This window comes from Lycorma delicatula, chromosome 8, assembly GCF_047948215.1.
Source record: "Lycorma delicatula isolate Av1 chromosome 8, ASM4794821v1, whole genome shotgun sequence".
NCBI classification, from domain to species: domain Eukaryota; kingdom Metazoa; phylum Arthropoda; class Insecta; order Hemiptera; family Fulgoridae; genus Lycorma; species Lycorma delicatula.
Window position 1 is genome coordinate 13486799 of NC_134462.1, and position 19479 is coordinate 13506277.

Consider the following 19479-nt stretch of genomic DNA (forward strand, 5'->3'; position numbering starts at 1 on the left):
AAGAACTATCGCGTGAAAATAAACAAAAACAAAAGTAATGAAATGTAGTAGAAATAACAAAGATGGACCACTGAATGTGAAAATAGGAGGAGAAAAGATTATGGAGGTAGAAGAATTTTGTTATTTGGGAAGTAGAATTACTAAAGATGGACAAAGCAGGAGCGATATAAAATGCCGAATAGCCAAGCGAAACGAGCCTTCAGTAAGAAATATAATCTGTTTACGTCAAAAATTAATTTAAATGTCAGGAAAAGATTTTTGAAAGTGTACGTTTGGAGTGTCGCTTTATATGGAAGTGAAACTTGGACGATCGGAGTATCTGAGAAGAAAAGATTAGAAGCTTTTGAAATGCGGTGCTATAGGAGAATGTTAAAAATCAGATGGGTGGATAAAGTGACAAATGAAGAGGTATTGCGGCAAATTGATGAAGAAAGAAGCATTTGGAAAAATATAGTTAAAATAAGAGACAGACTTATAGGCCAAATACTAAGGCATCCTGAAATAGTCGCTTTAATATTGGAAGGACAGGTAGAAGGAAAAAATTGTGTAGGCAGGCCACGTTTGGAATATGTAAAACAAATTGTTAGGGATGTAGGATGTAGAGGGTATCCTGAAATGAAACGACTAGCATTAGATAGGGAATCGTGGAGAGCTTCATCAAACCAGTCAAATGACTGAAGACAAAAAAAAAAAATAGATTAAAATGAAAAATTCGTTACGAAAAGTAAACTTGTTCAGCATAGTTACACATTACGAACAATGAAAAATTAGTTTTATATTACACTAGCATTTTCCGTCGTGCCTCTGCTCGTGAAATTCAAAATCAGAATTACAAACATAAATTACAATCAAAATGTTACCAGATCTCATAAAGATTGATTCAACTGCGGTAAAATAAAACGATGAAAATGTAAAAAACAAGTTATTATATTTTTCATCCCTTTAAATATTAAAATTAAAAAAATCTGAGAATGGTTTTTAGATATTTATCTGAGGAGTATTTGCAAGCCCGAATCTAGTGACTATCTCGCTTAGCTTAATAGGAAATTGGGAAAATTTGCAATATTATTCAATTTTTTTTTACTTTTCTTACCCCTTTCAAGATCGAATTTCTAAAAATTTATAAACTGGTTTTTAAATATTTACATAAAAATTACACACACCAAAATCAAGTTGATATCTTCATTTGTTACCAGAGAGATTAACAAAAATAGTAAATTTCATTGTTACTCCATTTTAATCCTTTAAACTCGGAATTTCAATAAATCCTTTCTTAATGAACACGTAAGAACATGTTCAAATTTTTATCAATTTTTTTCAGTAGTCTGCTGGGCATTGATGAATCAGTCAGTCAGGACAAGTTGCTTTATCGGTACAGAAGGTATATATATATATATATATATATATATATATATATATATATACTAGCTCTACCCGCCACGCTTCACTGTGGCACATTGTGGTTGCATAAATGAGAAACAAAACAAAGCTACTTTTCATAGAAGTTTAATTTTGCAATACTTGTGGATATACAATATTTTTTGTTTTTCCACTGTCTGCGTAGATATAAAGGCTATCTGGTTTGCCGACTCGGAAACACGCAACATACAGTTACCCATGTGAGAAGCAATCCGCATCTAAATCTAAACCACATAGTTCTAAAGATTGACCTTGAGCTTTATCGATTGTGATTGCAAATGCCAATCGAATTGGGAATTGCAATCTTTTAAATTAAAATGGTGTATCGGTCGGGATTATGGGTATTCGATAAATGAAAACATCTTCACCTTTGAAAGGCCCCGTTAAAATCGTTGCTTCCACTACGTTATTCATCAATTTCTTAACTGCAAGTCGCGTGCCGTTGCAGAGTTTTGGCTGATTAATATTTCGCAACAGGATAATTGTCATTTTTTGTTCGAACCGTTGCTAGGATCAATCTAATGAGGAATGTTTTCGCGGTTCCTCCTGGCGCATCCAAGAAGAAGGTCCTCCCAACTCCGTCATTTATCATTTGCATTATGCGATCATAAATGCCTTTCTGTTCACGCGTTAATTTGGGAATGTTTGATCGGACATATGACTGAAGATCACCAATGTTGTAAGTCTGTTCACGGCGTAAATCCACATCAAATGAAGCAATCGCAGCTCGGGTTGTTGCTGGCATTCCCGATTGACTAAGAACTTTATTTGCAAAAGCTAAGCACTTGTCTTCAATATTTATCAATGCTTCGTTGTAAATGCCTTCTGTAAATTCCACGGTCATATTGGTATTTTCTAGGCGTACTCATGCAAAATATCCTCAGCCATATGCGATCGATATCTTTCCCATAACTCTGTGGGTGATGAAGGGAAGCAGGCGGTCAATATAATTGCGAATAATGCGCGAATTTGGTTTGGATGTGCAGTGTTGCACTCATCATTAATACATATACCTTACTGTTGGTCGTTTTCTAATAAATTCAGAGCTTGGTGAAAGGCGCAGCACAATCACGACACGATCACACAAAAGTACCTCGATTAAAGTGAATATTTAATCCAGATTGTATTATAATCTGAATCAGATGCAAGTGGATAGGTTTCTTTTTTGTTAATAAACAATGTAATTGGGAACAGGTATTGTTTCACATGTGACTGCGGTTGTCGTTAGCTAGTATGGCGAGTGTTCCGCTCGCTTCCGGCAGATGGCGCGGTCACTGGTACACAGCTGACCGTTAAAAAAACTGTTTTCTCGCTGTCGCGGGTATGTGACTGATGCGAAAAATAGATAAAAACAATCTTTGATGCGGGTTATATATTGTGCTAAAATTTGAGCTCAATAATCGGTGCAGAACATTTTGCACAAACGAACTTAACATTTTTATATATAAAGATATATATATATATATATATACTAGCATCCCCGTCGCGGCTTCGCCCGCGCATGGTTGTTTGCGTTTCCCATCGCAATTACGGTATATTTAGCGGTTGTGGCTCGCTTCACTTGTCTTTCCCGTCTAGCCGGAGTGCTCTGCCCCTTGTATCCCGCTGTGTTGTACTGTATTCTTCAGAGGAATAGTTTGGTTAGTACAGAAACTCTCAGAACTCTTAGATCACAGATCTAAGAATGTGAGTTTCAAAACAGTCGACCTCCTTCTTAAAAATATCAAGTTTGACTATTTATTCGCTCTTCGTACGAGTAAAAATGTATTTTACCTGTTTCTTAACGTTATCCGACAAAACCACACGGAGGTGAGCATGCATTGTTTTTTAATTAAAAAATTTAAAAAAAAAACTGTATTCGCCGCGCCGAACACCGTTGCAATTTAAAAATCAAAATTAAAAAAACGGGAAAATGGTGTTAAAATTTTTATTTGAAGCCCAAATCTATTTTATATATTTTTTAGTTTAGTCGGAAATGAGGAAAATGTGCAATCATTGTTAAATTTTTTTTCCCCTTTCAAGGTGGATTTTCGAAAAATCTATAAATTGATTTTAGTTATTTACATGAAAATTACACACCTAAAATTAAGTTGATATCTTCATTTGTTACGAGAAATTAAAAAAATCTAATGTAAATACTACATGACTTCCTTGTACGCTTATTAAATTACTTATACATATTCTTTAAAATGAAATGTACATAACATTTTATTTCATTAATAACTTCTGACATTTTTCGTTTTTCTTACTTTTATTGAATTATTATTTGTAGTAAACGTTTTTTTTTTACAATCACAGGTTAATAATTATTAATAAATCAATATATTTATATTAAAAAAAAAGTTAAAAAAAAAGAAAATGAATGAAAATGAAAAGAAAGAAGTCTGATACGAACCGATGTACCTTCCTCTTGTAAGGTCCAAATACTTTATTGATTAAAATTTCATTTGGCTATAACTCTGGAACCAATGAAAATAACTTATGTTATATCGTTGAAAAGCTCTCAATGAGCGGCTTATTACTGTAGTTAAGAAAAAGCCCCAAAAACAATTTTTTGAGAATTTTTTTAACACCTTTGGTTCAGTTGATTGCAATCAAAAGGGAAAGTGTACAACTAGATGTTACAACATTATTAAATCCAAAATGTCAACATCCTACGGCTAATCATAGGATTATTTGAGTTATACGAGATATATACGTACGTACGTACATATATATCTCATTTTATATATATATATTATTATTCTTTTTTCATGTTTTTTTTTTTTTTGTTATTGAATTATTGTAATTTTATTTTACAATCGAAGGTTAATAATTATCAATAAATCAATATATTTAAATTAAAAAAGTTAAAAAACAGGAGATGAAGTTTTATTCGAATCGATGTGCCTTCCCCTTGTAAGATAAAAATATTTAATTAATTAAAATTTTATTAGGCTATAACTCTGAAACCACAATTTACGAACAGACGTCACAACGAAACTAGTAAAATGGATTCAGAGATAGACAAAATGGATATTTCTGTTAAAATCTGAAAACCGAATTTTTTCGGGATATTAAAAAAAGCCAGGTTTCAAAAAACAAATTCAAAATCCATTTAAACCTTTAAACTCAGAATTTTAAAAATCTATAATCAATTTTTAGATATTCATATGAAGATAAGACTTACTAAAAATTAGGTTGATATCTTCATTTGTTACCTTTAGACTCGAAATTTCAAAAAATCTTTTCTGTGTGTGCACTTAAACCATAAGATGAACGTTTATACTAATTTTCATCAATTTTTCTTCTGTAGTTTTTGCTGGACGTTGATGAGTCTGTCAGTGAGTCAGAACATGTTTTTTTCTTTTATATATATATATATATATATATAAACCCTTTTTCTTTTTACCCTTAATTTTGGTGATTTCAATTTATTTGAAGAAAACCTGTAAAAATTGGGGTAAGTAAGACAAAATTTATTTAATTTTTCCGATGTTTTCTTATTATGGCAGTTTCTGCGTGCCGTAACTTTGTTAAGATTGAATATAAAAATAGAGACTAAATGTGTTTAAGAAGAGAAATGTTATGTATCGCTTAAATATTTTACAAATTTTCCCGATGGTCAGTTTCAATATGGCGCCAATTTACAAAAAAAAAACATTTCCTGTACATAAACACAAAAACTTTTATTCCATTGAACGATGTGTTTTCATTACAGTATTACATATTACTGGTCAGAGTTTAATAAGAGTATACATATAGATCCACAATGTTTTCTTCCGGAGGTGTCTGACGTGGTGGTGGGGGTAATCTGCTATTGGTAAAATGGAGGGAATAGTGTACCGTGACGGATCGTCGTAGATCCAGCAATCCATCACCCTGCGCGGCAACTTAGCTTCCTAGACTTTGATAAACAATATATTATTTCAATTAACAAATTGAAGAACAGGTTATGAAAATAAGAAGAATGTTCATTCAACAAAATACAACTTTTTCCTTTCGTGTACATTTAGTTGTTTTTTTTATTTGAACTGTATTAATCACTTTGCCAATTAGTTTGAATCATATACAGTGGGCTTCATAATAATAGAAAAAAATCGAAGTTAGTCTTATTTTATTATGAATACTTAACTCGAAATTTAAGTTCCTGTAAAACATAGGAAATAAATTGCTAAATTTACTTCTAATCTATTTAATCTTTTCTCATTGTAATTGTCCAATTTTAATGTTTTTCGATGAACGATTGTTCTTGTTATTGACCTGTTACTTTATTTTTCGATCAAGAATGGTTACCTTTTTAATACAAAAATAAAACGTATTTTTTTTAATAAGATGAGTAAGAAAATCTGTAAAGTAATGGACAAGATTTATATATATATATATATATATATATAAATGAGAAAAACTGTTGAGATTACTTATAAAGTTTTTGTGTTACGCACTGCTTTTGTTAATCTAACTTTTCGAAGTTATTTACGGTATTTCTTTCTGTCGCAGAGTGGGATTGGGTGGATGAGATTGAATTTTCTTTATGTTTTGAGGTATGAGGATTACGAAAATACTGTTCATGTATAAAATTTTGTGGCTCAAAAATTTCATCAATTTCATTGAAATTTAATATTCTGTATTGCTCTCTTAAGTTGTGCTGGTGAAAATTTTATGAAGATTGGTTGAGTCGTTCTTTGGTTACGCTCAATTGTTGGTCAACAACGAGCAACGTAACCTCAAAATGAAATAGTTTTGAGATTTTTTTTTTTGTCAACATAACCTCAAACTGAGGTTATGTTGACTTTGAATTGGGCAGTGAGTCACTTTAAACTTGATGCTTGTGTGTAGGATCTGCTCATTATTTTTAATTATTTCATCAAATTACGGTTATAATAATTTAATTTTCTTATAAACAGAAAATATATTTTAATACTGAATGAAAAAGGTATACCTCGTTTAGTTTTCTTGTTTAATTTATGTTTTGTATATTTCCTGTGAAGAACTGTTCAAGAATTTTTTTTTTTAAATAGATTCCTTACATTTACCATTAATGCTTCTATGTTTTTTTTTTTTAGGTAAAAAGCTTGTTGTAGTTAATAGATAGAAGATAAGCAACGAAACAGGGACTTAATTTATGAAAAAACTAATTTTCCATGAAATCAGTTTACTTGTATAAATTTTACGCTATTATTATTTTTTATTTTTTATTTTCAACGAAAACAGACATTATTATTACTTGTATTATAATGAGTTAGGTTGTTACGAGTGTAGTAGTACGAGATACGTATTCGGAACAAGCGGAAGTTATTTGAACAACGCCTACGTTAGTAGGAAATTGATAAAAGAAAAAAACCGTCTTTGTTTGTATGATAGGTAAAGATTTTTTTTAACCTCCGGGACCACCGTTAGGTATTGCTTCAGAGGATGAGATGGATTTTTTGTAGAGTGTGAAAATGCCAAGCCTGACCGGGATTCGAACACGGGACCTCCGGATGAAAGGCTGAGACGCTACCACTCGCGACACAAAGGCCAGCACCACTATTAAGCTCAGTACATGTGTATATGCTTATCTATCATTTAAAAAAGATTTGCCCCCAATTCTCTCCCTTCCCCATAACTCAAAAAATGCTATCTTTTTATTTATGGTATATTTTTTAACCGAATTTTTAAAAATATTTTCCTAAGCGTAGAAATAGTGCAAGTGGCCCCACAAAAAATATTTTGCGGAACAAGTTTAAAAATATCGTTTTTTAAAAATGTTTGAACTTTTTTCATTATTGTTTTTTCACTTAATAAGAATAAAAAGAATTAATAACCAATACCATGTACAGCTTTTGTTATTAACTTTTTCTGAAAAACATTCAACTAACTTTAATCACAGTCGAACGCCTTAAAAGTAAATAATATATATAAATCGTGTATAAAATATATTACACGTTTTTTAATGTGTAATATATGGCCCGGATGGGGATAGGGTTACATCAAGAAACCTGATAAACATTTAACGAGAGGTGGTTTTATATGAACTTTCCTGCGAACTAAATTATTGCCAAGTTATTATTAAATCTAAATTCAAAAAAGTTGCGTACAAACCTACACAAACTAAAAAAAAGAAAAAAACACGTTATCGAAACTTTTGCAAAATAACAGTTTATAATCCTCAAACAAGTAAGTATGATTTTAGTAAACAAATAAAATTCTATGCTAATATAACATCCTTCAGGAGTTCACTGACTTAAGTATACAAGACGTGTATATACGTAAAACAATAAATCTTAAAACAGTTAATAAGGTGAACTATAATATTCACGACTACGATCTATAACACAAAAAGAATACCTTGAAAAACTAATAAAACAAATTAAACTAATAATAAAAATACAGTAATCGTCATTAAATGACCTTTAAAGAATCTTATTTCAATTTAATTTAAAAAAATTCTCTCCTAATCTGTTCGATCTGTGTTACACACAATTAATATTTACTGTAATGCGCGTGTACTGACAATGACATTTTTATTTATGTTTACTATAAACATCACGTACGTATTTTATACGGTAAATTTACGCACGATTATAAAGTTTTCTGGCAAAAATGAGTACCATAAAATCAAAAACAACTTATACAAAAAACATCACCAATACTAGCCGGTCAGGGCTCGCCCTTCCCGTCCAGCAGGGTGCTACGCCCACTGAATCCCCACTTTATTCGTTGTCCTCATGGTTGTTGAAATAATAATGATAAAAATCTCCAAACGAAGTCATTTGAAATGCGTTTTGTAAACTAATATTTTTGAGAAATTCTTCAGATTTACGAAGTTCTCAATTCAATGTTAATTCCATGAACTGAAAAGTTCATGGAATATTTATTCAAGAAGCTTAGGCGGTTCTTGAATTGGAAGTAAATAAATCTTTCCATTTCCGAGCGTGACGATATGAACACACTTCTGTCATGGCGCCAATGTATCCATGATCGGCGTACTTAATCTGTACATTATAACTAAAGCCACTTCAAACCTTATGTGACCATGGTAGCTATACAGTGACATCAGTAAGAAATCGTGAGGAATTTAACTGTAACTCGAGTTGCGAATTTATTGAAGCTCGAGCCTGAGTGTAGCGTTCTCGATCAGCTGCTAAACGAGAATCGTACATTTCAGCGTTTCATAGCACCGAGATATTCTTTTAGCGGACTTTGAATAATAAGAAAGGTTACTTCTCTTTCTTGAAGACATATTTTTGAAGTGAAATGTCTTTAAAATCACACCGAAACATACGGGTACCAAAACAGAAATTTGTAGCGTAACGAAAAGGTTTATACCGACCGTCCTGTTTTAATAACTCCCTATAACCCTCCCGGTTTCAGAACCGTAAATGCGGTGTCATTTTATAACTTACATGGTCAGCTCGCCGATACGGCTTTGAGTTTGCGTCACTGACGAGCGGATTGGCGGGAAGGGGGCATAACGCAGATCGGCCAAAACTGGCGCTCTCGCCCATTTCCATTCAGTGTAGTTCATGACTTAGACGTGATAGCGCGGTGATTCGTGTGTTTCTGTTTAGAAATTGTCGGGATAGAACGATTTAAATAATAAAAAGTATATTTTGGGCAATATTTATGTGTAAAAAATTAAAGTAAACATGTAAAAAAGGATAAAAATTCACTTTTAGCCCGTGCAAAAGACAGCCGGAATTATAAATTACGCATATCGTTGGAAATGGGAGGTTATGCACCACTCACAGTTACCCCATGTCCGATGCCGAGCGAGCGAGACTATTTCGGGAGCGTCGTAAAGCTGGCACGGCACGAGCATCTCTATCGCAACTTATTATGCCTTACGTCTCTCACTTCTCATATCACAGACCAATGTTGAACAAAATTGTCGTCGAATATTAGTCAAAATAAATATCACGTACCATTTAGCGTCTGTTTTATGTTAAAATTAAATTTAGTACGCAGTCAATGTCTCATTTTTATTTCATTCCATTACATTACAAAGAGACTCGTTGACATACAGACCGACCAGTTTATCTGAAGACTTGGCCAAATAAAGGAACTAAAATTTTCCATTGGAGACTTTGTTTTATTAAAAAAATACGATGGTGGCTCTCCCATTTAACTATACAGATAAATTGGCCGTTTTTATTTCCTCCTCTAAATGTAATAAAGATTATTAATGATGGATATTAATAGTAAATTTTAAAAAACTATCAGCTTGCGTTACGGTGCGCAAGCGTAATCCCGGGTTAATTGCCAGCAATAACTCGATTGTTGTGAACGGAATTTTACAAATGAGATGTAATTTTGTTCAAAATAAAATGCATATTAAATTTTATAATGAGTAAAAATTTTATCGAACAAATAGTTACAAAAATATTGAAGATTAAAAAATTAAGATGGCCGCCATTTTTACATTTTTGAAGATGACGTTTTCAACATTTTATATTTTGTAGAATATTACACTAGTCTTAGATTTTCCAAATTTAATTAAAGTAGGTTTACCTCTTCCTGAGAAAAATCGTTTTCGTTGAAAATCAGAATATGGCGTCCAGAAAGAAAACAAAGTAAAATAGGACTTATGTCGATATGATCTTTTTTGCTCATTTTGGTGTCCTGAATCAGTTTCTAACATTCGGCTAATACCCCGAAATACTCTGTATAGAAACAGTATATATAGCAATAATATATACTAGTATAACTAATACTAAAATAAAGTATATAATAGTATATACGAGGTGCGACAATAAAGTAATGAGACTGATTTTTCTTTGCAAGATGTGGCAACCCTGCAGCTTGCGTAGGCACACCATCTTTTACCTTGGTCTATAAGCTACTTCTAGTCCAAGCGGCACATTGATGCGACTGCTCAATCGTGAGTTGTGCTGTAATAAGTGAACACGTGTTTGTGTCTCTCGTCACAGAAATGAAACCGCAAAATATTGCGCATCGGTATGCCATTTCTTTTAGCGTTAAATCGGGTGAAAACGCGACGACAACTTACGGTAAGCTTCAGAAGGCTTTTGGAGAGGAGGTTATGTCAAGAGCTCAAGTTTTTCGGTGGCATAAAATATTTAGTGAAGGCAGAACGAATGTTGAAGATGAAGACCGCAGTGGACGACCATCAACCTCACGGACAGATGTCAACTTGACCAGGGTGCGTAAAATCGTACGATCTGATCGAAGATTATCCGTGAAAATGATCGCAGAAGAACTCAACATCGATCGAGAAACGGTTCGTCTAATATTAACTGAAGATCTTGGTATGAGAAAGATTTGTGCAAAAATGGTCCCCAAAATCTCACACAACAACAGCCAGAAACACGGAAAAATGTGGCAGCCGATCTGTTACAGTAAACGGAAATCAATCCAGATTTGTTGAGCCGTGTTATCACCGTGATGAAGGTTGGTTTTTTCAATACGATCCAGAGACAAAACGCCAAAGATGCTAAAAGGGTTAACCCAGACCAAAAAAAGCTCGCATGTCAAAGTCAAAAGTGAAACGCATGCTTGTGTGCTTCTTCGATTCCAAGGGAATTGTTCATAAAGAGTGGGTGCCTCCTGAACAAACAGTTAACCAATATTTTTACAAACAAATTTTTTTGAAAGACATCGTAAACGAGTTCTTCGTGTCCGTGCCAACATTGCTGATAATTGGATTGTTTCTTTTCCTGTTTAGCCTCCGGTAACTACCGTTTAGATAATTCTTCAGAGGATGAATGAGGAAGATATGTATGAGTGTAAATGAAGTGTAGTCTTGTACATTCTCAGTTCGACCGTTCCTGAGATGTGTGGTTAATTGAAACCCAACCACCAAAGAACACCGGTATCCACGATCTAGTATTCAAATCCGTGTAAAAATAATTGGCTTTACTAGAACTTGAACGCTGTAACTCTCGACTTCCAAATCAGCTGATTTGGGAAGACGCGTTAACCACTAGACCAACCCGGTGGGTTGATAATGGAATTCTGCATCACGATAATGCGCCATCCCATACTGCTCTGTCAGTACAGCAATTTTTAACCTCACAACAAATTTCAGTACTACCACAGCCACCTTATTCACCAGATATCGCTCCGTGCGACTTTTTTCTATTTCCAAGAGTCAAAATGGCGGGCAAGGGACACCATTTTTAAACAACACAAATGTCCAGAAAGCTGTGACGAGGGTCTTGGAGGATATTACAGAAGATGAGTTCCAGAAATGTTACCATCAATGGCAGAAGCGCTAGAATAAGTGTGTGCAATCACACACTTATTCCAGACAACACTAAACATGACTAAAACGGTAAGCAACATTTTTTTTTCACATCAGTCTCATTACTTTATTGTTCGCACCTCGTATAATTGTATATATATATATATATATTGACCACTTATATATATATTATGGGGAAATTTTTATGATTTAAATAAAAATTTTTAAAATTTAAAACCGTCTCGTCAGATGATGACCGTAGACTATAAGTAATCTTATAAAAATAAAAAGACGAATTATCGAATTTGAAAGCTCGTCCTTGAACGTTAACTCATTGATGGATAGTATTACTATTTACACAAACATGATTCCTTTTGTCATGTTTATTTGCATTTATAAATTATTAAAATACTTTTAGAATTTCAATTACACTGAATTAGATTCTTAACTATTGTCTAATAAGTGTTGCTAGCAATCTTAATTTGCATAGAATTAAAAGAATAATTAGTTTATGATCATTACTATGCATACTTATCTCAATATTGAAAGTAACTTTACAAATTGATTTTAAATCCCAAAAACACCCAGTAACATCTGGGTGTCTTAATAAATTTTTAATTTCTTAAGTAAATATTTTGTTATTATTAATCTAATTTAACATTTTTTAAACAATTTTCATTGGTGATCTATCAGACACCAAAAATATCATTTTTACGAGGTATATTAACTAAATCCACGGATAATACTGGAAATTACTTTTAGCGTATATCTCTCGGTTAAACATGGAAAGATTAGTTATGAATAGAAGCTCATCATAAAACAATGATAATATTTCAGTAACTCAGATCAACGCATTAGGGAAATTTTGAGAAATTATATTGGTAGTACTTAAATCAAGAGAGATCTGAATTTAAGAGAGCATTAAAAGATTTAAATGGCAGAAAGGCTCCTGGAATAGACGGAATACCTGTAGAATTACTGCGCAGTGCAGGTGAGGAAGCGATTGATAGATTATACAAACTGGTGTGTAATATTTATGAAAAAGGGGAATTTCCGTCAGACTTCAAAAAAGGTGTTATAGTCATGATACCAAAGAAAGCAGGGGCAGATAATGTGAAGAATACAAAACAATTAGTTTAACTAGTCATGCATCAAAAATCTTAACTAGAATTCTATACAGAAGAATTGAGAGGAGAGTGGAAGAAGTGTTAGGAGAAGACCAATTTGGTTTCAGGAAAAGTATAGGGACAAGGGAAGCAATTTTAGGCCTCAGATTAATAGTAGAAGGAAGATTAAAGAAAAACAAACCGACATACTTGGCGTTTATAGACCTAGAAAAGGCATTCGATAACGTAGACTGGAATAAAATGTTCAGCATTTTAAAAAAATTAGGGTTCAAATACAGAGATAGAAGAACAATTGCTAACATGTACAGGAACCAAACAGCAACAGTAATAATTGAAGAACATAAGAAAGAAGCCGTGATAAGAAAGGGAGTCCGACAAGGATGTTCCGTATCTCCGTTACTTTTTAATCTTTACATGGAACTAGCAGATAATGATGTTAAAGAACAATTTAGATTCGGCGGAACAGTACAAGGTGAAAAGATAAATATGCTACGATTTGCTGATGATATAGTGATTCTAGCTGAGAGTAAAAAGTATTTAGAAGAAACAATGAACTGCACAGATGAAGTCATACGCAAGACCTATCGCATGAAAATAAACAAGAACAAAACAAAAGTAATGAAAAGTAGTAGAAATAACAAAGATGGGCCGCTGAATGTGAAAATAGGAGGAGAAAATATTATGGAGGTAGAAGAATTTTGTTATTCGGGAAGTAGAATTACTAAAGATGGATGAAGCAGAAGCGATATAAAATGCCGAATAGCATAAGCGAAACGAGCCTTCAGTAAGAAATATAATTTGTTTACGTCAAAAATTAATTTAAATGTCAGGAAAAGATTTTTGAAAGTGTATGTTTGGAGTGTCGCTTTATATGGAAGTGAAACTTGGACGATCGGAGTATCTGAGAAGAAAAGATTAGAAGCTTTTGAAATGCGGTGCTATAGGAGAATGTTAAAAATCAGATGGGTGGATAAAGTGACAAATGAAGAGGTATTGCGGCAAATAGATGAAGAAAGAAGCATTTGGAAAAATATAGTTAAAGAAGAGACAGACTTATAGGCCACATACTAAGGCATCCTGGAATAGTCGGTTTAATATTGGAAGGACAGGTAGAAGGGAAAAATTGTGTAGGCAGGCCACGTTTGGAATATGTAAAACAAATTGTTAGGGATGTAGGATGTAGAGGGTATACTGAAATGAAACGACTAGCACTAGATAGGGAATCTTGGAGAGCTGCATCAAACCAGTCAAACGACTGAAGACAAAAAAATATATATATATATATATATATATATATATTTAATTATCATCATTCCTTTTTTATTATTTTTTTAAAATATATAAATAAATGTTTTATCTATACTTTTGGTGCCAATGGTGTATTGTGTATTTCATAGCAATTACAATTATTTCTGTAACATTTCGTAACTGTTTACTTTATCGTGCGATAACAGTAAACATTATAAGAATTTAGTGGTTCTTATTATCTATATAAGTTAGTAATATATATTAAAAAATTAGTTTACGTTAAAGATTTTCAATGTTTTCAAATTTTTTGTTTCAGGTTTTAGAAAAAATTATTGGATTTCGCCTTACGTTTCAGGATTGGACGTTTTTATACAATATTCCGCTGGTAAGATTTGATAATTTAATTTAATTAATTTTTTTTTTTTTTGTTATACACTTGTGTAATATTAATCGCTGTCTTAAAATCATTAATAATGCAGCATTCATGTATATTACTATTATTATTTTTTTAAAGTAACATAATTTATACACGAAAAAGAACTCTGTTCTTTTTCTTTCAACTAATCTCGTGTTTTTTTAAGTCGAACGTATAAAAAAAAATTTAAAAATACATTATGTTTTTAACAGACTTCGGAAAAGGAGGTTATCAATTCGACAATTTTTTTTTTGTTGTAATGTATATACTCAATATCTCCGACGTTAGTGAACCTATTTTTATAATTTTTTTTAATGGAAAGAGTATACTTTCGGAATGGTCTCATATAAAAATAAAACAAACAAATCAGATGATAATCTTAGGAAAAATCTGATGTGAACACCACATGACTTCCTTGTACGCCTATTAAATTACATATACACATTTTTTGCTGGACTTTATTTAAACGGTTTTCATTTGAAAGTGAGATACTATTCTCCTGTTATTTAATAAAGTGGACAGTTACACAATTGCATTGTGGTGGACACCAAATTACATCACATTTTTTGTGGGGTCCGTATCAGCATTTTGTATTAGTTAATACGTATATTACTTCTGTCTCAGGTCGCTCGACTAGTTATGTGGTGTTAGTGAGAACGTGTCGGATCCGTAACCGAATGTGTCGGAACGTCTTCAAATCCGACTTCATATACATATGTTTTTTTTTCTAACATTTGTTTTTAATTAAAGTACATTGATTTATTATTTTTAAAAAAATCTAGAAAAGGCTTTACTTGTAAAATTTGTATAACAGCCATTTTAATCTTAACCACATAAATATTGGTAAACAGCTGTATTTCTTTATTTACTATGTTTTCTGTTCAAAAAAAAATCACAATATGTAGTTCGATATAAATATAAAAAGGAGCCACCACATATAAACAATATTCGACACTGGTTCAATCAGATCAAAAGCAATAGTATCTGTTCTCAAACAGAAATCGCCTGGAAGGGTACCAATATTAGAAGAAAATACTGCATAAATTTGAAATTTATAGTCAAAAAGTCCGAAGAAATCCATTTACTTGTCGAAGCCTTAAGTTACATATTCCAAAAATGAACAGTTCATAACTTTCGTAAACAGTTATTTACTATTGTTGGCATTGTTAATGAAATACAGATTGATATTACGTTATAAATAAATATTATTTTTATTTATTATAATAAAAGTATAAAGAGGGTTTATAATTTTATTAATTTAATTTTTTTTTTTTTTTTTTAATGTATATCAATGAAATTAAGTGGCATTTTATTTAGATTTTGGGTCAGTCGTTAAAGTTATTTGGTAAAAAAGAGTTTCATCAGCTTTCTTTGTAATTTTACATGCAATAGAACTTTTTTTATTTGACCAATGAAATATTTTAAACGCTGTATAATTTACGTGTATTAAAAAATATTTGCTAATACAGTTATATTTACAGATTCGTTTTAAAACTGGATGATGTAATAATTATAGAACCGTGCTATTTGTTCTCAACACGCCGGAAATTAATGATGTTTGAAATAAGTTATCGTCTATACGATTAAACACGAAACCGAACATGAAACTTATATAAAAAAGAATATTGCGATCGCATAATAAAATAAATGAGGGCGCTGGAGTATTGCAGGTCTAGCATAAAACTGCTTATAGGCACGCTACAACATTGTACCATACTATAATTGAAATAATATAACAAGTTGCATCAGACGCTACTGTAAGCACGCGCAGTATTGATGACGTCTAGTCAGTCAGTTGTTAGTTTTTATGTCGTTCACCGTACATAACCTAGTATCCGATTGCAATCAGCAATAGCAGTTCGCGATGGGATGTAGAATATAAAGCGATAACCCTGAACTCTACATTCTTAATCTTTCGCTATTCACCTTTCTTTACAGTACGAACAATACCATTCATAGTCAGTGTCCCTGTATTCTTGACCTGTAGAAAATATTATTTCATCCTGTTTGAAAGAGAAGATTAATTAAATTATATTTCCTACGAGTAAATGTATTTTTTTAATCGACTTCTGTAAAAGAAGGTGATTTTCAATTTTACCGTTATATTTTCACTTTCCGGGTTGTTTAAAATGTTACGAATACGTTGCTGTATTTATAACGGTACAGTATCTAGATCGGTAAAAAAATTCTTAAGAAAATTAATCTCTTTTTAAGTTTTGTATCTTAGCCGGGCTCGGTCTTTCACCCGCAGGTCCCGGGTTCGAATCTCGGCAGGCATGGCATTTTCACACACGCTACAAATCATTCATTTCATCCTCTGAAGCAATACTTAACTCAGGACCTGGAGGACATTTTTTTTAAATTTGATGTTGGCATCTCATGACTTCCTTGTATGCCTATTAAATTACATATACGCATTTTGTTTAAATGAAAAGTACGAACATAAAACAGAAATATTTCGTAATAAAATTTTATTTCATTAATAATTTCTGTTATTTTTCATACATTTTTTTTTATTATTGTTATTATTGAATTATTATTTATCGTAAAAAGGTTTTTACAATCTGAGATTAATAAGTATTAATAAATCAATACATTTAAATTAAAAAAAAGGAGATGAAGTTTAATTCGAACCGATGTGCTTTCCCCTCGTAAGATCAAAATTTTCATTAATTAAAATGTTATTTGGCTATAACTTTGGAAACAATGAAAATAATTACCGCTTATCATATATCGTTGAAAAGTTCTCGATGAGGGCTTTTTACGACAGTTAAGAAAAAGTCAAAAATCCAAAATTTTTTAGATTTTGGGATTTTTTTGGACACTTTTGGTTCAGTCGATTGCAGTCAAAAAGGGAGGTGCACAACTATATGTTACAACAGTCCTTAATCCAAAATTTCAACATCCTACGGCTAATCGTTTTTAAGTTATGCGAAATACATACGTCCCGCGAAAGTAATCAAAATGGATTCAGAGATGGTCGAAATGGATATTTCCGTTGAAATCTGAAAACCGACATATTTTGAGATCACAATACTTCCTTTAATTCGTACAAGGAAGTAAAAATTAACAAAAAAATTAAAATAGATTGAAATAAATTATAAATAATCTGCGAAAAAAAATTGTTATTCCAATGCTCCTAATTATTAAAAATCTATTTTTGTCGGACGGACGTTTGTGTGTGTATATATGTTGCCCTGTATTTGGTTTTATACCTTTGGATCCGGTTAACCGATTTTATTTATATTTGGTAAACAGGTACTACCTTCGGAGAGGAAAGAATGAATTAAATTTTTGAAAAAAAATGGAAAAAAGGGTGGGTGGTTTTGGTCATATAAAATTTAAAAACTTTACTGGGGCATTTTAGCAAAAATTCTTTTTTTTACAAAAGTTGATTTTTTTTTACTGAAAACACTAATTATGAAACAATTTTATTTAATATATTCACCCCTCGCCAAAAATGGCTTTTTTTTTTTTTTTGTTATATATTGCTTCTAGAAAGGAGTTTATGGGAGATTTTGCAATCGGATTTCGGTGGAAAATGGGCCGATATAAAGTTTAACATAGATTCAAAACAGTCTCTTTATTAATTTTATTTTTGCAAAATTTATGAAATTTTGGTTTACAATTTCTGTGTCAGATAATAGATACGTAGGACTGTTCCTCCCGCCGAGCTGTTATAAGCCTGCGTTTCAGTACCATGACGTCGCCACAAGTTAAAACAGTTCGCAGAAATGAAAACACAAACTTTCGACCAAGTAACTGTATGAGAGTTATCGCATAGAAATTCTCCGAGTGACAAAAGTATATGTAAGTGGTGTGGACAGGTTTTGGAAACCGGAACCGTATTGAAAGGAAACTTATATATGCCTAAAACAAATTCCGAAAACGCAGAAAGAATTCAATTATCTTTCCAACGAAGTCCAAAAGTTCAGTTCGTAATGTTAGTTATAAACTGAACATTTTCAAAAGCACTGTCCGTGATGGTCGTAAGCGATTGAAATTTCGTGCTTAAAAATTGCAGCTACTCCATGAAATTAAACCTTACCGTAAACTACAAAGAGTTAAATTTGTAACGATTATGTTTGACTTCATTTTTGCTGTTAAAAACCATCTGCAACGCATTTTATTTTCTGTTGAAGCAACTTTCATATTCATTAAGTCGTGAATCGACATAATTATCGAGTATGGGTTCCACACGAATCAGTGGAATTCGTCCACAACTATCCGAAAGCGAATGACTGTTATGATATCATGCGTAATCGAATATTTAGTCTTTTTTTTCCATGAGTAGACTATTACGGGCAGGTGTACTAGGATATGTTAGAGAACTTTGTGTTTCCACAGACTGAAAATATGGAAGGCCTACGGATAGAGCCCTCTATAATATGCAGAAGTATACCGGGTAGGTGGTAGAAAGAAGCTACCTCTTGGTCACTACGAAGTCTCAATTTAACGTCGAGGATTTCTTCTTTTGTGGCTACGTAAAAGACGTATACTAAGAAAAAATCAAGTTATTTGACCACCTGCGCCAAAAAAAAAAACAGCAGCAGAGGTGGAAATAATTCCTGCAGACATGCCCACAGGTCACTCTGGCAAGTCCAGAGTGTGGAATGAGGTGGATTATCAGTTTGACGTCTCTAGGGTTATAAACGGTGCTCATATTGAGATAAATCAAGAGAAAAAATACTTTAGACTTATACTTTGTAATTCTAATTGTAATAAAATAAATTTTATTTAAATCCGCGGAGTTCTTTTTCGAACATTCGGCATTTTATATAGAATTTATTTATTTAGAAAAAACAAAAATATTATAAATAAATGCTAATGCTTTGTCCCTCAGTTACAGGTGCTGATAAATTTTTGTTATGTGTGAAAAATACCAAGCTTAATTGGGATTCAAACACAAGACTTTCCCGATGAAAGAAAGATAAACTACTACCATTTCATTACGGTGGTTGGCGGATGAATTTCAAAATAAAAAAAGAAATAAAATAATATTTATACTATTAAAATAGAACCGATGTAAAAAAAATGTGTTAAAATATCACAAAATAATACTTAAATTCTGTTTTTTAATTCCAACAGCACCAAATTAAACGTTA

The 19479-nt window shown here is 32.1% G+C and overlaps 1 protein-coding gene across 1 annotated transcript in view; it reads left to right on the top strand.

The window, feature by feature from the left end:
• The window catches only part of path (solute carrier family 36 member pathetic), a 337200-nt gene that overhangs the window by 41813 nt on the left and 275908 nt on the right, over positions 1-19479 (top strand). Inside the window, exon 2 of the mRNA XM_075373145.1 lies at positions 14276-14344. The gene's annotated coding sequence lies outside the window, so the exon portion shown is untranslated. The remainder of the gene's footprint in view (positions 1-14275; positions 14345-19479) is intronic.